General features: G+C 38.1%; 1 protein-coding gene across 8 annotated transcripts in view; it reads left to right on the top strand.

The window, feature by feature from the left end:
- Positions 1 to 24,252, top strand: part of Npffr2 (neuropeptide FF receptor 2) — a 157,383-nt gene that overhangs the window by 30,359 nt on the left and 102,772 nt on the right. For 6 of the 8 annotated variants that reach the window (XM_038343753.1, XM_038343762.1, XM_038343748.1 and 3 more), the window contains exon 1: positions 336 to 534. The exons of the other annotated variants lie outside the window; for them this stretch is intronic. The gene's annotated coding sequence lies outside the window, so the exon portion shown is untranslated. Of the gene's footprint in view, positions 1 to 335; positions 535 to 24,252 lie in introns of those variants that run through there. 8 annotated transcript variants of the gene reach the window in all.

The following is a 24,252-nucleotide window of genomic DNA, read 5'->3' as shown; positions in this document are numbered from 1 at the left end:
TTTGTGTAATCTTCCTTCCCACAAGAAACTGGCTTCTTATTGAAAATGGATGGCCTGTAGTCCTTGGGCTTTTTGAAGAAGTTTAGTATTTGTGGGCCATCTGCCCCAAGACAGGTGTGTGCCTGGTGTTTCTGTTGATGGTGCCACTGCTCCCAGTTGTGAGCACAGGGCTGTCGCTGTAATGGCAGCGTTTTCTATCTCTAAAACGGACTTGGCCATTTGTGTTCATACTTTTCCTATTATGTAACAGAAGAGTGGTGTTTGCAATCTAAAGTCATCAAACGGCTTCCAATGTGTTCCTGGTTAAACCTTGTTAAAGTTCATCCCTTGCCACATCGTGCCTCTGGGGACACAGCTCAATCTTTGCAAGAGCTGTTTGCTTGCTTGTTTGCTTCCTCCACAGTCTGGAAGTCTTATCCATTCCCAGTGCCAGCCATTAGTTGCATTGAATCCGCACTGGTGACCACCTGTTTCCCCTGACGATAGAGCTCACAATAACCACATCGTTGCCGATCTCCAGTTATGAGCTCGCCGGTAATATGCCATTCTTTTCCTTCTAATTTTCGGGCTTCTAGAGAAAAAGTTCTTTGTATTGATTTTCAACATTGATCAATATTTATATTTTAATATATTTTGCTAAAAGAATAATCACACCAAACCTCTTTATTCAGTGATTTCTCCCACATTATGAATTATAGAACATGAACCATTTCAATGCTCTTGACTCTGAGGCGAAAGAGAGGGAAGTTCATAAAACTTCTGAAATAAAAGGTTGCTCTGGGAAATGTAATGGTTTTTATTCATTTATGGGCTAAGGAGCTAAAGTAGTTTAAAATGTTCACCATGTTCTGTGCCCAAAGGAATGATTAAAGTGTCAGCAAGTATATTAGAACTGTCATCTTACAATGAAGCAGAATTTTTCAAGTTTCAAGAGGCAGTTATCTCACGTTTCTGAGGCCAGGACATTTTTCTATTAATTATATTCAAGGATGCTCTACAAAACTGTTGGATTGAAAGAATGTTGTCGTACAATAGCAACCCCTATTTGTTTTACACTTTTAAATAAGCTTGGGACTGGAGAGATAGCTCTGTGGTTAAGAGTACTTCTTGCTCTTGCAAAGGACCTGGTTTTGATTCTCAGCACCACATGGAGTTTATAATCATTATAATTTATAATCATTATATAGCTCCAGTTCTAGGGAATCCAATACCCTCTCCTGATCTCTGTGGCCACCAAATGTACATATGGTGCATATACATGTTTGTTGGCAAAACATTCAGACACATGAAATAAAATGAATACTTTTTAAAAATTAAAAACAAGCTTGTTAAAATGTGTGTGTGTGTGTGTGTGTGTGTGTGTGTGTGTGTTGTGTGTGCCCATGTGTGTGTGTGGTGTATGCCCTGTCATTTCTTAGGCACAGTCGCTTGTTTGGTAAGACAGGGCTTCTAGCCCTTCATGCAGCTCTCTGTTGTCCCAGTGTCCCCTGGGATCTGCTTATCTCTGCCTTCCCCAGCTCTGGGGTTATAAGCACAGGACATTTGTTTTTTCCATTTAGTTTTATGTGTATGGATATTTTGCCTGGTTATACGTATGTGCGTCATATGGATATAGCGCTGGCAGAGGCCAGAAGGGGGTGTGGGACACCCTGGAACTATAGTTATATGTATGAGTCACCATGTGGGTGCTGGAAATCAGACCCTAGTTCTCTGGATGAGCAGCCAGTACTCTTAGCCGCTGAGCCAGCTCTCCAAGCCTATGCTTGGGGCTGGGATTTGAGTTATTGACTGTGCCTTCTTTCCAGCCCTAACTGAGAAGTTTTAAGTGTGTGATGGTAGACATAGGGTAGTAGGCAATGTGATTTACATAAGATGATGAGAAGGGACCCAGACACAGGGCAAATTCATGGGCTGTAGGTGCAGTTTAAGAGAGTCTAGATAAAGAAGTAATGTAGAAACCTGGGACCATATTTACTAGCTGTATTTTCACAGATGAAGTCAACTTACACCTGTCACTATAGATGACAAAAGACAGGCCAGACATTTGCAGAAGTAAATTCTTTCATTTTATGTCTCTAGGTGGTGAATCTGGCAACATTCTAGATTAAGAAGAGAGATTATTAATGACTTCTGATTGACTTTTTGCTACTTCGCCATCATAATGATCAGAACTAATTTGTACTTAAATGTCTCTCATTATAAGAATTGTTGTAAAGAAAACTGATTTCACTTGAAAAATTACAAGTCATTCATTCTCATAAAACTCCAAGCAATAGTTATAAAATCATAAAATGTTGAAATACCTTAATCAACTGTTTATTAGTGATTATATATATATATCGTAGTAAAATTTAATATATACAAAAGTAAAACATATACATATACTTTAGATAGTTTAAATCAATTCATGTTTTATTTTGGATCTCTTCAAGGTCTATTACTTAGATCAGTATGAATGTAGTGTGCATATAAAATAGATAATTGTTTAGAAATCCACTACTTACCTATTTAAAAGAAAAAAAAAAAAGAAAGAAAAAAAAAAAGAAAAAAAAAAAAAGAAGAGAATTAGACAAAAAGAGGCTGAAAATAATGGGCCAGGCAGTATTTAAAAGAATACAATTTGTGTGTTGTTATTTTGCGTGTAAAGCTAAGCATGAGGGAGCAGGGCGGCGGGAATCCGGCCCACAGCTCATTACTACAGAATGGTGCCCACGTGGATAACCGAATCCACAGAAAGCTTGAGAAAGCTTGGGAAAGAATAGAGTAAAGCTCTATTTTTTGGGTCTGGCAAGCAAGCACTCTCATCTAAGAGAGGCTTCCTGACTCAGCTTCAGCTGCAAAACATTGCAGCTCCTTTAAGAGGTTCGGCTACGAAACACTTAAATGTTGTTGATGAAAATTAACTGCATGCTTTTCGGTTTTCAGCCGTAGCAGGAAAAAAGCTGTGTCGTTTTAAAATGCCGGCTTTCTGAGCCATCCTGACAGGGCAAACTCTGGCTCTTTCAAGCAGGCGGTCCTGACTATGGAGTTTTTGAGTGTTGTTTAACACTGTTGCAGCTTGCTTGCTGGCAGGGACCTTGAACCGCCAAAGAGTTGTGGTACCTCTGCCATGAGGCTGGAAAGCTGGGGAATGGGCTGGATCTAGCCGCCAAAGTCACGGCTTTAGTCCTACTGATATTGTTTGGTAAAGTAAAGACTCATGTAGTCAGAAAGAGAGATATACAGTAAAAGAAAAATTCAAAGTTGAAGAAAATGTCTAAGTGGTTTACACTGTGTTAAAAATATATGCAGGCTAAAGGTTAAAGTTCTTAAAAGTAAAAAAAAAAAAAAGGAAGTAGTTTGTTGTGGTGGTACACACCTTTAATTCCAACACTTGGGAGGCAGAGGTAGATTGACCTCTGTGACTTCAAGGTATGGCAGCACACACCTTTAATCCCAATGCCTGGGAGGCAGAGACAGACAGATCTCTGTGAGTTCAAGGTGTGGTAGCATACGCCTTTAATCCCAGCACTTGGGAAGCAGAGGCAAGTGGATCTCTGAGAGTTCAAGGACAGCCTGGTCTACAGAGTTATTCCAGGACAAAGATATACAGAGAACCTGTCTCAAAAAGTAAAAGTAAAAATAAACGAAATAGAGGTTAAAACAAAACTGCACAAAGATGGAAAATACACGGAGAACCTTGATACTGTATGCTATTATGCTCTCTTTGAATTGTTTGAATGCTGAGGAAGGAGCAACAGCTGCTAAAAGATATTTGTTTATAAATGCTGCTGAACTAATCCAAGATAGATATTTTGAAAATACTTTGACTTCAGAATTTGGATCTAAGGATATGATACTTTGGAAAAGAGATTATTTTATTTTTACAGAAAATGAGACCCTATGGATTGCTTCTATCCCAATATGGTATGATAGACCACGCCCTCCTGAAAGGTTGCTGTGAACACCTTCAGAAAATTACTTCACCCAACTGATGACTGAGATGAACCTGGCACACAGGTTACACCATGAAAAATCTGATTAACAGCGCCCCCATTCAGCATGAAGCAGTTTGGAGAGAAATAACTGCGCCCATATTCCCAAATATTGTTTATAAGTGTTCTTTTACATTTAAAGGGGGATATGATATAGATATGAATAATTTACATTGATATGGATTTTGCTTTAGTGATTTAAATTTAAGGTCAATTTTGTTTTATGTATATGTATTTCTGATACTGATTAAGGTATTGTGATTGTGTAGTTCATTTTAAAAATGTAATGTATATAGGTTGTTAATGGATAGTCAATAATAGTAAAGCTTATAGTCATGTTAGTTAGATTTTCTAGATATATAGAGATATATTTTAGTTAGATAGGCATTCCTAATATCTTTCAAAGACTACAGAATATTCCACTTAAATGTTTTAATAACTTAGGGCTTTTCATGACAATGAGACTTGCCTGCTCCTGGCAGCACCATCTATTTCAAGAAGATGATGGGCATCAAAGAGGCTCCTTATGGAGTTTGATAGCCATTGGGCAAGAAACTGCTCTTGCTTGGACTGTTGCATAAACTGGACACAGAGAACCCACAGAGAGGACTGCTGAACTTGCCTAAATGTGAGATGATTCTTTGGGGTTCCTGACTCATGAAAGAGTCTGTGAGACATTCTGCAGGACACAGTAGATACTGACTGAACTGCCTTTGAAATTTCCTGCTTCATGGAAATGTCTCTGGATACTATGGGCCTGAAGGCTGAAGATGGATGCCCCAACAGTACAAAGGAACTTTGGGTGACTGTCCAGGCAGCGAGATGTCTCTGTCATTTCTAGAGTTTTGTAAGTTGCTTATTTCTTATTTACTTAGGTAATATTATATCCTTCTGGAGTCTTTGATGGAGTTGAAGAATGGATAGATAAAGTTTTCCTTTGTTATGATAAAAGATAAAATGGATATAATATTGTAACTAATTCTTACTTGATAACTATTTTGTTATATGTAATTTTACTATGTTAAAGTTAAAGCCTTTCTTTTATTGTTTAAACAGAAAAAGGGGAAATGATGTGGGAGAGTCTTCTGTTTGAGTTGATTTCATTGGCTAATAAAGAAACTGCCTGGCCCATTTGATAGACCGCCCCTTAGGTGGGTGGAGTAGACAGAACAGGAAGAGGAAGTGAGGTAGAAGGATCAGTAAGATGCTACGCCTCTCCTAAGTTAGACAGACTGCCGTGTCTCTCCTCAGAGAGAGGCCAGACGCGATGAAGCTCCAGCCCAAGATGGACATAGGCTAGAATCTACCTGGTAAGGCACCACTTTGTGATGCTACACAGATTATTAGATATGGGTTAGTCAAGATGTGAGTAAGAGGCTGAAAATAATGGGCCAGGCAGTATTTAAAAGAATACAATTTGTGTGTCGTTATTTTGGGGCATAAGCTAGCCGGTGGCTGGGAGCTGGACGGCGGGAACGCGGCCCGCAGCTCCACACTACACTTACCAATAGTGTTTACAGCTGACAGTAAAATTTCTTGATGGCTAAGTAACCGCAGACTATAACCAGGTTCATTTATTTTCAAGCTGACTAAGACAAGACAAAGGAATATATTTCACTATTAAATATATTTTCAAAAAACTTTGGCATGATAACTAAATTATCCATCTTCATTTAAGTAAAAGTCTTGTTTTACAAATGGCCACATGTGCAAAATCCAAAGACAAAGGGAAATTTAGTTACCATGGTAATTGCCCTATGATATCATTATTTATCTTTTTGACAAGTGGGACTGCTTAACATGACGGGCAGATATATATTTCTGAAGAACAGAAGGGAGAGAACATGTAATTAAGTGTATTTAGTTACCACAATGCGTATTTATCTCCCGCCACTTCTAGTCTGAGCACTGTAAGTACAATAACAATCCCACCCTGAATTATTTACATAAGCACCCCCTTTCACCTTGTCTCTGATGGCACTGCGATGATAGCTCTGTTGCATTTACAGCTGCTGACTTTAAGTGCATGCTAGGGAGAAAAACTTGGGAACACATGAGAGCATCATCTGTTCAGCCTTGGCAGATGCCACAGTCCTTGCCTTGTGAAATTACATTTGATACAGAGAAATCTCTCATCAAGAGGTTAATTTGTACTGAAAAAAATGTAACATTTAGAGGGAAAATACATCTGAATCTTCCCTTTTCTCTCTCTCTCAAAAAAAAAAAAACCCAAACAAAAGCAACTAAATAAGCAAAGAAACCAAAGCCTAGCATCTGTTTTGTTGACTTTCAGATGTCTCGGTGGTGAGGCCTAGGGATCAGCTCTTGTTTGTGGCTACCGTTTGCCCATCTGCTATTGAGTGAAATGTTTCTGCTGCCTGTTATAACATTAAAGGTGGAGCTCACTGGTGGCAATGTCTCCTGTATCTCTTGTTACCATGGCTACTCGCTGTGCACTTGTGAATCTGGACTCATCTAGGCACACATGGGTGTGTCTTTGTGGGCGTTTCTAGAGATGCTTAACTGAAGAGATGTTTCTAACTACAGAACACCAGTAGGTATAAAACTTGATTTCAGGAAAGAGGACCAAACTGGTGATATAAGTTCCTACACTGAATGTGAGCCTTGAGTCTCTTTTACTATCACAGTACAGTCTTAATTATTTATTATAATTTATTTAAAATTGAACCCAGGGCCTTATGCATACTAACTAAGCCCTCTATCTTTGAACTATACCCATAGTCTATAATATCTTTTTAACTGGTACACTTTTATAAACCTAACCCATTTTTTTGTGTGAAATGTGATTGTGTTGAAATCTATAGTTGCTTCTTAGTTGCCCAGCTTTGAATAAGTTATGCATATTTGATTTGCGTAGAGAAGTTACTTTTTGCAATGGGAGGCTTACAACTGGACCAAGTACTAGGAATAAGTGTGTTGATTTCTCAGAAATGCATGATTATCCATAGTAACTTCCCTCCATCCAAGACTCAGGGAACATCTCACATAAGAAGGAAGAACTAAGAGCTAGCAGATAGAGAGGAGAACTGCTGAAAGACTTCCTCCTATGTATGACATGCCTGATGCACACATCTATGCACAACAAGCCAATTGAAAATAAGGTGGAGACACGGGGAGGAGGCTCAGCAGGCAAAGGAGCTTGGCACAAAGACTGACAATCTGAGACTGGTCCCTAGAACCCACATGAAGGAAAGAGAGAACTGACTCTCACAGCTGCCCTATGACTTTCACATGTGCGTCATGGCTTGTGCACTCACTAAATAAACAAACAAATAAATAAAACGTATATAATAAAAACAAGGTAGAACATAGTAGAAGATACCCAGTGTCACCTCTCACTTCCACACAGACACATGAACGAACAAGCACACACACACACACACACACACACACACACACACAGACACACAGACAGAAATGCCACCGAGTTACCCACATACATATTACACATATACTAAATTTCAAACTACTACTTATTACTAAACTTGAAACATAGGGAATCATGCATTTTTGTATCTTCCATATTTTATGTTATTTCAGTAGACAGTAAAAGATAATCTGAAAGTTAGAGAAAAATTTTAAGCCTTCGAGATGCTGTATCTTAATGTATTTTTTCTAAAATTAATTTCATTTCCTTTCAAAGCAGTATTTGATGGATGAAAAATGGAATGAATGCTCAGAACAAAAGTCTCATCTTAGAGTAGTACCAAAATTAAAAGACTTGTATTTTATTGATAATAAGTCATATAATTCACAATTAAGCACCATAGAGACACAAAGACAATGCCCCATTTTATTTAAAATGTGAAAAACAGAAAAAGGAGATTTACTCAATGTGGCCATATAGGCAAGAGGGGCAAAGAAATCCAGCGACATCTTTCGTTATGTCCATCTTCTGGGTTCCAATATAAGGGTAGGGCTTAAACTGAAAGCAAAAGATATGCACAAGTAAATAGTCCAGTGTGATACGGTCTCTTGTCCACCACTATCTCACCTCCATGTAAATCTATGCATGGATTGGATAGAAAATATATGCACATGGAGAAATAATTACATCAATGTGAGAAAATCTGCACAGCAGCTAACCTGGTATTCACAGCTAGATTTTGATATTTTGTTGGTCATAACATGTCTCTCAAGTTCCTGACATCAGTGAAGGCCACTTTGGAACTGAGAGATCAACCCATAAACAAGAGTCTCAAATACTAATGTCAAGTTACAGGTAACATCAATATCATCCAGCCTACAAAAGTAAATTTATCGTTATCCCCCACAGCATACTATTTTTCATGAAGACTACCTTTATTTCCATCTTCTACTTACCTAAATAAGACTCACTAAGATATCAGTCATTCCTCTGTTCATTATTAGAGCCAGTTCGTACTTGTAATGTTTGTTGTTGGATATTTCTACACTGTGTGAAGATGTGTCTTTGCCAAGGCACCTTCTGATTACTTCAATAAAGAGGTGAATAACCAATACCTAGGAAGGAAGAGGTTAGGCAGGATTTCTGGGAACAGAGAGGAATCTGGGAAGAGAAAAAACAGGGTCACAAGTAAGACATTGAGGGAGCAGGATAGACAGTACAGAGAAAAGGTGACCAAGCCATTTAAAAGAACATAAATTAAAATATATGGATTAATTTAAGTTATAAGGACTGGTTAGGAAAAAGCCGAAGCTAAGACAGAGCTTTTATAATTAATAATAAATTTCCATGTCATTTTTTTTTGTGAGCTGGCAGCCCAAAGAAAAACCTGTCTACAATTATTTTCTTTCTGGTGGGATTTCTTTCCTTATGACAACATTATTTCAAATTTCAAGCTGAGTTTTAAAGTCTCCAAAGCACTCCACTTCTCCATCATCTAATTACAGAGAGACAGAGGAAACAGTGTACCTGTATGGAAAGTCTCCTGGGCCTTTCTGGTCACTGCTTTTTCCTTAACACATAATCAACTTGTTTCTAAATATAGTGATTGATGACCATGAAATTAAACTTCAACTGGGCCCATTCTTGTTTTAAACACAAGAAAATCAAAATATCTATTTTCTCACAGGCTTCATGCAAAATGACGAGTATGAAGAATTACCACAGCATAAGCCAAAAAACTGAGAATTGGGCCTTGCTCTCACTCCATGTCCTTGTCAGAACTTATATAAGTTATTGCTTTGGTGGCTAGTGCTGTTTAAATAGCAGTTCACCAAATCCATATGTACATAAGGAAAGAAGCATTATCACTCAAATTGAAAAAAAAAAGCATTTCAGCCTGCCAAGGTTACCCAGAGTATTTTGGCAGTGTGATTCTTGGAAGAGAATTGCTGCATAGTTCAGGTCCCTTTCCTGAACAATCTGTAGTTATGAAAACATTATCCATTGTCATCAGCAAATGTGCTCACGGTTAAGTAGTCTCAGTTTAAAGCAGGGGAATTATCAAAGCATTGAGAACAAAGTCAACAAAACATTCAAACCTAAAGGAAAGATGACGGATGAAGACATTTATACAAATATTGACCAATAGTCAAAAGGTTGAGCTCTCTTGCAGGTAACCACTGTAACAGAAAAGCATAGATGTTAGAACATTCTTTACTTCTGTTCTTCCATCCTATATTGAAATATGGCACCCTTTTGTAGTCTTATAACTAAAATGAATAACACCACTGATAATTCTAGAAATGAGGAGCAATTTTATAACAATACTGCAGTATTTTCAATACGAATGGAGACAAAATAAGAAATAGCTAAAGCACCCTGCCTCTCTCTACATCTTCAGACTTGCTGTATAACCAAAAGTGTAGTTGGAAGTTACTTATTTGTTCCTGAATGCTCAGCCCCAAAATAACCACACAGAAACTGTATTAATTTAAATCACTGTTTGGTCCATTAGCTGTAGCTTCTTACTGGCTAATTCTTACATCTTAATTTAACCCACTTCTATTAATCTGTGTATTAACACATGGCTGTAGCTTACTGGCAAAGTTTTGGCATGTCTGTTCCTGGCAGCAGCTACATGGCTTCTCTTTGATCCCGCTTTCTTTCTCTTAGCTTTTAGTTTAGTTTCCCCCACCTATTTCTACTCTTTTGCCCTATCATGGGCCAAAACAGTTTCTTTTATTAACCAATGGTATTCACAGCATACAGAGGGGAATTCCACATCACCTTCCCTTTTCTGTTTAAATAAAAAGGAAGGTTTTAACTTAGTAAAATTGCATATAACAAAACAAGTGTCAAGCAAGAATTACAGTTACAATATTTATGTATACTTTATCTTTTATCATAACTAACAAAAACTATAACTATCTATTCTTCAACTCCATCAAAGACCGCAGAAGGATATAATATTACCTAAGTTAACAGGAAGTGCATTGTAAGCAACTTTCAAAACTCTAAAATTGACAGAGACATTTCACTGCCTGGACAGTCACCCAAAGTTCTATATTGTTGAAGCATCCATCTTCAGCCTACAGGCCCATAGTATTCAGCAGACTTTTCCATGAAACAAGAAATTTCAAAGACTCTTCCACCTATATTGGCAGTTTTACAGTCACTTTCTTCTGTGTCCTACAGAATGTCTTGCACACTTTTTCATGAAACAGGAACCCAAAGGATGGTCTCACCTTTAAACAAGATGATTATCTATTAACTTGTATTTCTTATTTGTAAATGAGCTTCACAAATACAATTCCTTAATCAAGAGCAGAAATATACATATAACAAAATTGACCTTAAATTTGTATCAACAATTGTACCACATTTTCCAAAAAATGAATAAGGAAAATGTGGTACATTTACACAATGGAGTACTACACCAGAGAGAAAATAATGATATCTTGAAATTTGCAGGCAAATAAATAGAGATAGAAAACATCATATTGAATGAGGTAACCCAGACCCTGAAAGACAATTATTATATGTACTCACTCATAAGTGGTTTATAAACATAAAACAAAGAAAACCAGCCTACAAATCACAGTCCCAGAGAATCTAGATAACAGTGAGTACCCTAAGAGAGACATACATTGATCTAATCTACATGGGAATTAGAAAAAGACATGATCTCCTGAGTAAATTGAAAGCATGGGGACCATGGGAGAGGGTTGAAGGGAAGGGGAGAGACATAGAGGGGAGCAAAGAAAAATATATAGCTCAATAAAATCAATTTAAAAGCTCAATAAAATAAAAAATTGTATCAATAAGACAAGATCCATACCAATGCAAATCCCCCTTTAAATATAAAAAAAACATTTATAAACAATTATTTAGGGAATTTGGACATAGTTCTTTCCAAAATGCTTCCTGATTTTTATTGACTGAAGTAATTTTGGTGGGTGTTCATGGCAACCTTTCGGGGGATCTTGATCCATCAAACCAAATTAGTCTGGAAAGAATCCATAGGTTTTCATCTTCTATGGAAACCAAAGAAGAACCTCTTTTCCAAAGCAACATATCCTTAGACCCATATTTTGAAGTCAAGACATCTTTAAGGTACAATGTTGGTTTAGCTTAGCAGCCCATACAATGAAATGTCTCTTTGTACTTAGCTCCTTCACACTCAAAAAATTAAAAAAAAACCACAATAATATACACAATCCCTACTCTCTGTGTATTTTCCATCTTAACGTGGCTTATTTTTCTTTACTCCTTTTAATCTATGACTGGCTGTACTCTGTCTCTTTAAAGACTTTGTTTTATTTTATTTTTTTTAAAAAAACATTTACTTCTTTTTATAATTCTCTATACTCTTTTTCTTCTCTTTACAAAGCCTACATACATTTATCCAACAGTGTGACCCATTTAGAGATCCTTTGCATCTGGATTTGTCTTTATTGCATATCTGTAATTATTTTCTGATTCGAAGTTCTACTTAAAATGCTAAGTGTCCTTACTAAGAACAAGGCTGCTTTTCCTTTTGGCTCTACCCAGTCCAACATGGTGGGGCAGAGGTCTATTTAGTGTGAGCCATGCTCACAGACCCAGTTTTCAGGAGCACAGCAGGTCTATGTTGCCATCAAGCAAGTTGTAGCACTCTGCTCACAAACCCCATTTAAATGCCCTATCGCTAAACCTCCAGAAAGAGTCAGAGTTGTGCTGACAGTATGGCCCAGGAAGCCATTGTTTCAAAACTGCATGTTTTTTTTCTTATGCCACTGAATCAGGAAAACTTCTCTTAAAGGAGCTGTGGCTAGCAAACAGAGCCCATCCCCCCCCCCCCCCAAAATGGAGCTAAACTTTTTTTTTTTTTTTTTTTTTTTTTGTGTCTAGAATTCCTTTCCGAGCCCTCTCAGGTTTTACATAGATGTAGTCAGGAATGTTGGTATGCCAATCTGTTGTGATCATGGAAACACTAATCCATGCTATGGCCTAAATTCAAAGGATGATGTTTTTCCTTTACTCAATAAACCTGCTGTACACCTGAATGATTGATGCCTCAATGATGCATTATGTGGCTCTGCCAAGGACAATTATCTTGCCCACAAATCTCTTTTCCACTTCACTTTCTGCCTCAAGAGCCCTTTTCTCAAACTTTTGGCCCTTATTATATTAGCTAATAGCTTGATAGCCCTCCTGAACTCACAAATGTCAATCTTTGTTTCAGCCTTTATTTTTCTAGCCACTTCGTCTTCCATCCCCTTGTGTTTGTTTAGATGATGGTCTTGTGCACTGTTCTGAGCTCGTGATACCAAGACTCTATATTATCCATTCTTGCAGGTCACATCACTTCCTTCTGTTCTCACATGGGCTTTCATTCCCAGGCTTTCCAACCCTTATCCTTGCTCATCCCATTCTCCTCTGTTCATTTAGGGTTTCTCTTCCTGCCTCCAGAAATACAGATTAGACCCCATCTTACATATGCAATCAAAATTCTACCCTTCAAAGTGAAACCATATAAAAGTAACACATACTCCACACAGACCAAAAGGCTTGGGCTTCCCATCTCCACATCTGGTTTTCTTTATACCATTCAACCATTTGTTTTTGCTTGATGCCCTCTTTTTCATAAATTAAGCTAAGAGGGGAGCTGAAGCATCTAAAGTAGCCTAAGAGTCTATTCAGGGTTACAAAATAAAATATCTTTTAGCTAGAGCATTTAATGTCTTTAGTTTGTGTGACTGTATGCTCTTTAGAGTTGGGGGCACTAGGTGAGGGAAGAGTCATTACTCTGTGCACTAAAATGTTTAAGTTTTCTATTGGGAAGAGATCCGGGGCTACTTATCAATCTTGCTGGCAGCTAATGTCAAAGAGTAGGTAAGCAGTTTTCCAACATTCTTTCTGCTTTGCGCTTCATGGCTCCCATGCAAATCAGAAAGTTCTGCAGCCACATGGACCTTGCCGGCTACTCTCAGGCAAGGGTGTTAGGTCTTTGCTGTTGTGGACACCACAATAAAATGCATGTATTTTCTTTGAGTTACAAAGTGCACAAACATTTGTTTTAATCCATGACATATTTTAAAGTAATAAAAACATTCCTGGTTTGAGCTGAAAATTTGAAATTTATTGTGAAAGTAGGACTTAGGTGATCAATATTTGATGCCATCGCTATAATTAAAGCTTTCTAGGAAAAAAAGAAACTTTCATGTATGGGTTGCATACTCTCTCTCTCTCTCTCTCTATATATATATATATATATATACATACACACATCTATATCTATCTGTATATACATATATGTATATATTATATATGTATACATATCTAATATACAAGCAAGTTGATCAGACTCCTCAGTGGATTGCTGTAGGGCACTCTCCTGTATTTCCTCCCACGATGCTTCAATATCAACCCAACCAAAGTTTCTCTTTAATGTTTTCCCCCAAATTTTAGTAGTTATGGCTGATCTGTAATTCAAAGAAAGAAAGAACAGGAAGTTGTGGCTGTGGTGACAGCAGAGGGGTTAAGCAGTCAAGATGTAGGCCTGGGAAAGCAGCAGGACAGCTGGCTGCAGAATAGCTGAGAGCAGCTGAACAGCTCATGAGCATCTGGGACAAGGAGAAGAATGAAGCACAGAAGGGAAGAAAAAAAAATAGGACAGGAGAGGATGGAGAGCTGAAGCTGCAGAAGGATGGAAGTCTCTGTAATGCAGTCAAAGAAGAGACAGCGCAGGTCCCAGTCACCAGAAGCTCTAAAAATTTGTCAGATTTGCAGGGCCAAAGGGCTCAGGGGCTGGGGTGAGCTGTGCTGTTGGCTGCTGCCTGGACTCAGGATGCTGAGAGCCAAGGCTGCCGCATGCAGACTGTAGCACTTTCAGGAATAAGGGTCCTAGTGGGAGAGGCTGCAGAAGGGCTGGCACCCTAGAGGGAGCTATAGGCCTGTCTGCCTGGCTGCCAATCCAGGCTGCCAGAGACTAGCACTTAAAGTGCTTTTCCCCACCAGGCCCTGAGTTCTGCCCACGGAAAACAAAAGAACACTCAGGCAGCTGACAGGTGGCACGCTGAGCCTCTCCAGCGTTCTGTGTCATGCTTCGTGAACAAACACTTTCACGGAGTATGACCATGCCTAAAGCATTAGTCATGAGAGCATCCATCAGCAAACTAGGTCAAAGAGGATTGTGCCAATCTTTCACACTTATAGAACTCATGTATTTAATTTTGTGTAAGTGAATTTTTCTTCTTTAAGCCAATTAACTCCTCCCCCTCAAATACAGAGTGCCTCACTCTGTGTCAATCGATACACTCACAGTTGGACTGTAACCATATATTTTATAAAGCAATATTGTTTGTCATAGTAGAATGATGATGGCATTAAAGTTTTCTTAAGATAATCTTTCCTTCAGGGGAAACCTAAGCTAAGTAGGATTTCTCTTAAAATGTCACTCCAAATTTTAAATATGATAGCAGTTACATCAATAAAACAAACGGTCAAGAGGTGACAAGTTCATGACCAGGACTAATCTCTAGGTGTGTAGGTACACAGTGGCCATTGAAATACACTGTTCATTTATTGTCCAGGACTAACCTCCAAGTATGCAGGTGCACAGTGGCCATCAAAATACAATATTCATTTATTGTCCAGGAGTAACCTTTAAGCGTGCAGGTACAAACAACCTGGGGACTAGGACAAGGCAAACAAACAGAAGAAAATGAGCCAAAAAAAGCCCTGACAAAATACTATGAGACAAGCTGTGCGGCGGTGGTGCACACCTTTAATCCCAGCACTCAGGAGGCAGAGGCAGGCGGATCTCTGTGAGTTCGAGACCAGCCTGGTCTACAAGAGCTAGTTCCAGGACAGGCTCCAAAGCTACAGAGAAACCCTGTCTTGAAAAACAACAAAAAAAAATACTAAGAATGAGACAAAGAACCTCCAAACCTCCAAAAATGCCACTGAGTTAGTTTTGTGTTGGCCATCTATTGCTGGGCATGAAACCTGCCCTTAAGAGTGGGTTGTTTCCCTCAATGAGACTCTGTGTGGTTATCACCTGGAGATAACCTCTGGATTAGAGATGTGTCCACTTCTTGCAGCTCTAGGACCTCATCTGGTGCAGACCTGTCCAGTCCCTGTGCGCACTGACTCGGTCTCTTTGAGCTCATAGTGTTTCAGTTAGAAGGTCTTATTTCCTTGGTGTCCCCCAGCCCCTCTGACTCTACATTCTTTCTGACTCTTCTTCCACAGGATTCCCTGAGCCCAAAGGGGAGGGAATTGTTGGTGACACCCTATTTAGGACTGAGTATTCCTAGGTATCTGTCTGCACATTGTCCTACAGACCCAGGGCCTCTGGAGTTGCTGCCATCTACTTCTCTGATGATGGACCAAGCAAGACACTTCTCTGCAAGTATAGCAGAATGTTCTTAGAAGTCATTTTGTGCTACATTTCTTTAGTAGTATTTGGTTTTTCCCATAGGTTCATGACCTATCTGATCTCAGGTTCTAGGTTACCAGTGCAGTGTTGGAGATGGGTTCCATCTCATGAAGTGTATCTTAAATCCAATCTATATTGGTTGGCTACCCCTGCAAGCTTTATGTCACTATTATTACAAGGCAGGTCATCATTGCAGATCAAAGAGTTTGTAGCTGGTCAGTGTTTACATTAATTTCTTTAGAATTTTGAGAAGCAGTTATTACTGAGAATGAAGATTTTAGAGTCTAACTAGATATACTATTTTCCTGCTCTTTATAGCTTAGATGAAATAGTTTTAGCTTTCCTGCTTTACTAAAGCTACAACTATAGACCTACAATTCAAATCCAGGTGGCCTCTCTGCCTTTACTCTGTTGATCTGTAACAAACGTCACTCTTGTCCAAAGTCATTATGCACTGAAGAATTCATATCCATCTTTCTGGTAGTGACTTTCTAAGGTGTTTTTAGCACAACACATGGGTTGAGCACTGACTCTAAGACAATAGCAATGCTGTCTGCTGAGCATTTGAGAGAGACTGAATCAGAACCCACTTCCATAAAACTTGTTGTTGATAAAGGAACTTGTTGTGTTAACAGAGCACTAAAAAGACCTGGGGAAGGTCTAGTCAATAAAGACCTGTGCAAACAGTCAACATGTAGCTAGCACCGTGTCTCTGCCTGAGGTTACAAGGCTGGACTCCTAAACGAGGAGAGAGAGCATGTGGACCATGCATCAGGCGTGCTTCTATCCACTTACCTATTTGACAATTTTACTTTGGAAGCAGCGTGTTTAAAGCAGTCTTGTGCTAACCTTTGTTCTCTGGGGTTTCTCATTTTGGTCAATAGCACCAAAAACTATTGTCTCACCAACACAGAAGTATCTGAGATGTCTTCAGCCCTTTACTTGACATCTCTATGGTCTCTAAGTTATATCACTCCAACACATCTCTTCTCCTTTCTACCTAGGCTCCTGCATTGTTAATAGAGTTTGTAAAACTGGGTTTTAGTATCTTTTGAAGTAGGATATGCTTCCTTTTCTTCCAGCCCACTTTATTTCTTATAGGAAGCAACCTTTCTAGAATACCAAAGCAACCATGCCATTACCCCCTTGAATCTTTGATGGTTCCCTCTTACTCCTAGGGACAGTATAAATTCCTGTCTACTAACTTCATACCTTCTCACCTAATCTGCTCTTCTGTACCCTGCTCTGACATTAGCTGATGCTTCTGTGAATGCACATACTCGTAACACACACACACACACACACACACACAAACACACACACACACATACACACACACACTCACACACACACACACACGGAAAGAGCTGTGTTGAGCTTCCTCCAGCTACTCTCACCACAGATGGAGTAGAACCTGAAGTCATGATTTTGAATGCCAGCATTGCATTTATTAGCTGTGCTTCTACAGGGTGGTCACTACACTGCAGCTGTGTATTCCCAACTGTAACAGAGACTTGTGAGGATGATGTGGGAGAGGGATAGGAATTTCAAAAATTCCTGAAACTAATTTAGCATTTAGCAAATATTAATGTCATTATTCGTTTTCTTTCCCTGTATTCCTGTAAATAAGTGATCCTGCTGGCTTGAACTACTCAAGAATATTCAACATCAGTATTAATTGATGTTCTAAGTGCTCAGATAACAAAACGTTAGGTGAAGTATCAGCCCTGGGGAATCTTCCTTGGAAGAACCTTGCAAAGTACTTCCAGAGTACCTCAATTATGTCTGAGAGGGGAGTAATTACTCACTGCCTACTTCTTAGCACTAAGAGGAAAGACTCTGCACACATTATAGCCTTCAAAACCTGGCAAACACTCAATAAGCACTTGTTGAATGAATGATGCTGACCAGTTTAAGGAGACAACTCATTGACTTAGCAGCTGTATACTTACTAACTTCAGGTAACTTCTCTATAAAAATACTTTTAAGATTAATAAAAATTAGACATCTTTGTCTATTTGCTGATTCATCAAGTATGTACAGAGATGATGTCACTGCCTGGCATTTTGCTATATTTCTGTGATTAAAGAAAAACAAGAGTTTTAAAATCAGAATTTAATGTGCCAATACTGTTTGTCCCTCAAATAAGACTATTTTCTAGAATAAAAAAATCCAGCTAAAAACTCACCAAATCTTTGAAAACTCTATCAGTCTGCAAACCCACATATATCAGTTTAACCTATGGATGGAATTAATGAAATTTTGACCTAACAGATGCAACATGAAAAAAAAATTCACTATGGTTTGTGTAACAAGTGAGTCCAAACTTAGTTAATTTTTAAAACCCTAGAGAGTTGGTAAAAATGACAAAGATACACAAACATACACATGAACACACAGAGTTTGGACTGGAAAAGCTGGACAAAAAATGCAAAGCATGGAAAAAAATGTTCTAGACTTCTCTGTGGTTGCTATGAATTGTTTGGCATATGGAAATCAAATGGACTTGCTTATATTTATTCAGGCACTTACACCCACCTATACATCCACTTGATTCTATCTACTGTCACTCTGCCTTGGTTCTCTTCCTAGAATTTTGTATACTAAAACTTTAGATAAGATTCCCTCTCCTCAGTGAGCCCTGACTTTAGGACCAACTGTGTCCACCTACCACTTTTTACACTCATGCCTCAGCCATGATCTTCAAACTTGTAGTAAGAGGCTGCTAGTGTGTTTCCTGGCTGCCCAGACTCCCGAAATAACCACACAGAAACTGTATTAATTAAATCACTGCTTGGCCTATTAGCTCTAACTTCTTTGGCTAGCTTTTACATCTTAATTTAGCCTATTTCCATTATCTTATATTTTACCACGTGGCTTGTAGCCTACTGGCAATGTTCCAGTATGTCTGTCTCCAGTGGCTCCATGGCTTCTCTAACTCCTTCTTTCTCCCAGCATTCAGTTTAGTTTTCCCCACCTAGCTCTACTTTGCCCTATCACAGACCTAAGACAGTTTCTTTATTCACCAATGATATTCACAGCATACAAAGGGGAATCTCACATCACCTCTCCTTTCTGTTTAAATAAAAAGGAAGATTTTAACTTTAACATAGCAAAATTACATATAAAAAAACAGGTATCAAGTAAGAATTATAGTTTCAATATTTATATCTACTTTATCTTTTATCATTATTAAGGAAAACTATACCAATTTTTTAACTCCATCAAAAACCGCAGAAGGATATTAACTAAGTAAACAGGAAGTACATTGTAAGCAACTTCCAAAACTCTAGAATTGACAGAGACATCTCACTGCCTGGACAGTCACACAAAGTTCTTCTGTATCTTTGGATCATCCATCTTCAGCCTACATTCCTATAATATCCAAGACTTTTCTACAAAGCAGAAAATTTCTAAGACAGTTCTGCCTATATTAGCAGTTTGTCAGTCACTTTGTTTTGTGTCCTGAAGAATGTCTAGCAGACTCTTTCATGAAGCAGGAACCCCAAAAGACTGTCTCATCTTTAGGCAAGTTCAGCAGTCATTTCTCTGTGGGTCCTGCATGTCCAGTTAAGTAGTCCAGGTAAGAGCAGGGTGTTTTTTTTTTTTTTTTTTTTTTTTTTTTTTTTTTTTTTTTTTTTTTTTTTGCCCAAATGGCTAGCAAACTCTATAAGGAGACTCTTCGATGCCCATCTTCCTCTTGAAGTAACTGTTGCTGCCAGGAGCAGATGTGTCTTTGTCATGAAAAGTCCTAACTTCTTAAAATATTTTAAATGCCATATTCTGTAGTCTTTGAAAGGCTTGAAGAATATCTATCTAACTGAAATATATCTATATCTATATCTATCTATCTATCTATAAAACCTAACTAACATGATTACAAGCTTGATTATTGTAGATGACTCTCTATTAACCTATATTTCTTAATTATATATTACATTTTTAATGTGCTGAACAATCACAATACTTTAATCAAGATCAGAAATACATATAAATAAAATTGACCTTAAATTTGTATTGATAAACCAAGATCCATACCATTGCAAATCTCTATAGCATATCCTCCCTTAAATATAAACAAGCATTTATAAATAATCACTTAGGAATTTGGGCATAGTTCTCTCCAAACTGCTTCCTGCTTTTTGTTGGGCAAAGTAATTTTTTGGGTGTTCATGGCAACCTTTTGGAGGGTCTTGGTCCATCAAACCACATTAGTCTGGAAGGATTCCACAGGTTCTTATCCTCTGTGGAAACAAAAGAAGAACCTCTTTTCCAAATCAACATATCCTTAGACTCAAACTCTGAAGTCAAGATACCTTTATGTTGGTTTAACTTAGCAGTCCATACAAGGAAATATCTCTCATTATGTAACTCTTTAACAGTCAAAAAATTCAAAGAAAATACAATAATATACATAATCCAGACTCTCAGTGTATAGTCCATATTTACATGGCTTATTTGTGTTTACTCTATTACTTTTTAATATCTATTTTACTATCTTTACTCATTTAATCTATGACTGTCTGTACTCTGTCTCTTTAAAGAGTTTGTTTTGTATTTTTTCTAAATCATTTACTTCCTTTTATGACTCTCTATGCTTTTTGTCTTCTCTCTCCAAAGCCTATGTACATTTACCCAACACTGTGACCCATTTAGAGGTCTTTTCCATCTGAATTTGTTTTTATTGCATATCTATAATTGTCTTTTGACCAGGAGCTTTTTTTAAGGCTAAGTGGGCATGGCTAAGACCAACTCCACAGTCCTGCCTGCTTGCTCCACCCAGTCCAACATGGTGGAGTTGTTCATTACCTCTGAGAGCCATGCACATTGCCCCATTTTTAGGCACACAGAGGGTCTAGTTGTCATTAAGGAAGTTGTAGCATTCTGTCTACAAACCCCATTTAAATGCTCCATAGCTGGATCTCATCTGAGTTTGTACTGATAGCACAGCCCAGGAAGCAGTCTTTCTAAAACAGCATGGCTTTTTTTCTGTTATTGCTAAATCAGGATGACCTCTCTTGAAGGGCTGTAGCACACTCCCAGCAGCCAGAAAAATGCTGGCTACCAAAAAGCCATGCTTGACTCTGTTCTTTTGTGTCCAGATTTAGTTTTTAAGCTTTCTCAGGTTTTATATGGATATATCTAGCACACACTGGAGCGCCAATTTGTGGTAAGGATAAAAGTAGATGCTAGCTATTGATAGTGGACTATCAAGCTATGGATGATCCAGTGAATACATTATACTATAGACATAAGATTTAAAATTTTTTCTTATTGTAGGCTTTCAGAAATGTATTTCAAATAAGTCAGTTTTAACCAAATACATACAAATAGAAAAAGTATTTATATACTTATATTAATTATATTTTCCCCATGTCTCTATTTTCTTTTTTCTACATTAGGACACTTGTTAAAAGAATAACTTACTTTAAGTGACTTTAGGTGTTATGGTGAAAACACCAGAGCTAATATCTTCAATTTTTCTTTCAACATCATGGTTGACTTGTAAACTTGGTCAATTTTCTGAGCATCTCTGAGATTATATTTATATATGGACAAATAAACATAATACACATATATTTATATAGAGAGACTATATATATATATGAGTCTACACACATGTACATACATACACACGCATGTGTGTGCAGATGCTCATGTGCACATGTGTGTGAGTACACATACACTCTTTTGTATCAGTGCCTATCAGTCACTTAAAGTGTGACTTTAGAAAGTTCAGAAGCTCTTCCCCAGGTGAGCAGTTATTTGAAATGACATTCTTCAGACTGAAATTTCACATGGCTGAGACTTGCCAGGTAGTCACCACTAGAGTTCCTGGCTTCCAGTGGTCATCTGTCATCACCACTCCTGAGTTCCAAAGCACCGTGGAAGGACTATGGATTGAGTTTAGTTATAGAATCAATATAAACACTAAAACCTGTGAGAAGAGAAAAGGTTATGGTCTTCATTCTAAAGGAAATGTTTCCTCTTGGCAGATAGGAAATCAATAAACTTAGTTTTTAAGGATTGTATCATTCTAGAAATTGATACTACAAAACTACCTCTCCTCTTTAGAGTAGGTTGAGTTAAATTCTCAAAATTTTTGAGTACCTTAGAAAATCTAGAAGCACAGATATTTCAGAGTCAGTCAAATTTGAGTGAAAAAAGACTGATATCAATCATTTTGAGTGAAGAAGTACTGATAATCATCAATGGTTTTGAATGAAGAAAGGCTGACAATCAATGGTTTTGAGTGAAGAAAGGCCGATAGTTATCTGGGATTCTGAAAACCCCGTTTCCCTGGAGCGATCAGGATTCTGTCCCTTTACTGCTCAGTGTAATGTGATGGTATAACCCTGTCCCAGAGGCAATTGATTCATCTGTGTCTTTTACATAATTGCATGAAACATTATTAATAAAAACTCAGAGACAGAAATCAGGCTTCAACTTGAAGGTCAGAAAAGCAAAGCAGCCAGCTACTGACTCTTACCTCGACCTGAGTCCAAAAATGGTTATCCTGCTTCCAGGAATCTCAGAATAAGACTGAGCCTGAGACCTGTCTCCTCCTATTTTATAATTCTCTCTAGTTCTGGGATTAAGTGCGTACCTCACTACCACCTGGTTTTATGGCAAACCAGTGTGGCTATTAGGATTAATGGTGTGTCTCATCACTGTCTGGCCTGTAAAGCTGGCCAGTGTGGCTCTTTTACTTTTCTGATCCTCAGGCAAACTTTATTTATTAAAATATAGATGAAACGCCACTACAATTGCAGCAAGCCATGATTTCTAATAAAGCGACTAAACGATAAAAAATAGCTGCTGAAGTAGAAGCTAAGCAGAACTAAAATTACTTCTAGCACTAGGATGACATGAAATTACCTCGTCACATCACATGGAAGTGGAAAGTGTAGAAAATTACTTAGTTCAACAAAAAGAAGAGTTAATCAGGAAACAAGTCTGGTTATTTTTTGATTTATAATGGTATTCCAGAGTATCTGGCAAAACCATTGCAGAGGCATAGCAAATAAGGTCAAATACATCTTGTTAAAAATATTATCTTGACTGGCCCTAACACTTTTCCATATTTTCTAAAAATCAAACCCGAGGCATTGGTAAGATGGCTTAGAGGTTAAAATCCCTGGCTACACTTCCAGACGTCCTGAGTTCAATTCCTAGTAACCACATGGTGGCTCACAACCATCTATCATGGGATCTGGTGCCCGCTTTTGGCATGCAGGCATACATGCAGACACAACACTGTATGCATAAATAAATAAATCTTTAAAAAAACAATAAAAATCCAGTTTTCCTCAGGTACTTAACATGGTCTCAAGGCTTAGTTCCCCACATACTCACAAAGCCTTAATAGCTTCCACACTAAGCCACCCCTCCCACACTCTGCCTGTGTGAACTAACTTCATCTCTTCTGTGTACAATTAGTTAGGCATAATAGACCATCACAGTGGATTGGGGCTCAAAGAAATTTGGGGCATGTGGCTTTGGTCAATTAACAACTTCTAAAAGACCTTGTTTCTCAAAGCATGATAGAAGAGTGGTATTTGTGTTAGTTTTGAGTTTAGAGAAGATAAAGGCTGTTCACTCATCATAGAAATACTGGGAAATCTTGCACTAAAATGGCCTTAAAAATTTGAGAATCACTACGACAAGCTACAGTTTTTTTTAATCTGTAAAAAATAATGTAAAATAAGGTTTAAAAAGAACCCATTTGAAGACTTTTATTAGTATGACACGGGAGTAATGATGGTAAGAGGGTTGGCATAGCTCGGGAAACAAGAAGCCAACAATTAATATCTAGTGATAAATTTTAAAATCACCTTTTGAGTTTTTCCCAATGTAATATTACTTCTATTTTAAGAGAAATGTGTATTAGGAAGTTTAACAAATTCTTGTGATCTCCATTCTAGTACATGAGGCCACCTGTCCCCACAGCACAGTCACGTGCTTATTCACTGATGGACAAGACAAAGAACTCCATTCTGTTCTACGACCAATAGGACACGCTTCATAACATATGGGCTGAAGAAACAAAACCTTGCCACTGAATGTCCATAACACACCACAATCTAGTTCTGTTTTAAAAACCCAAAACCTTGTGTTAAATGCCTTCTTCTTACTTCCCTGATTCCGGCTATGATGCTAGCTTGTATCTTGGGGTCAAAGCAGAAAGTATCTCTCTCCAGGCAGCGAGGATTAGTCCTGTCATCTTCTGCTAAAGCCAACCCCCAGTGGCCTGTTAGACGAGCACCCTGTTCCCTCTGGCAAAGTCCTGACCATGCTGTTTATCTTAGAAAATGTCTCCTGATTTAGATGCTAAGAACCTCTACTCTTGCTCAAGTGAGAACATGGATTTGTGTGGTTCCATTACACCCCATGCACAGCTTTTATGGAATGAAGCATGAGACTCACTTGCTTAGTCTCTTACCTTTATCTACCAGGTCAGTTGGGTT

The sequence above is a fragment of the Arvicola amphibius genome, chromosome 1 (assembly GCF_903992535.2).
Source record: "Arvicola amphibius chromosome 1, mArvAmp1.2, whole genome shotgun sequence".
NCBI classification, from domain to species: Eukaryota; Metazoa; Chordata; class Mammalia; order Rodentia; family Cricetidae; genus Arvicola; species Arvicola amphibius.
The sequence above is the reverse complement of the archived record's forward strand: the minus strand, read 5'-3'. Positions and strand labels throughout refer to the sequence as shown.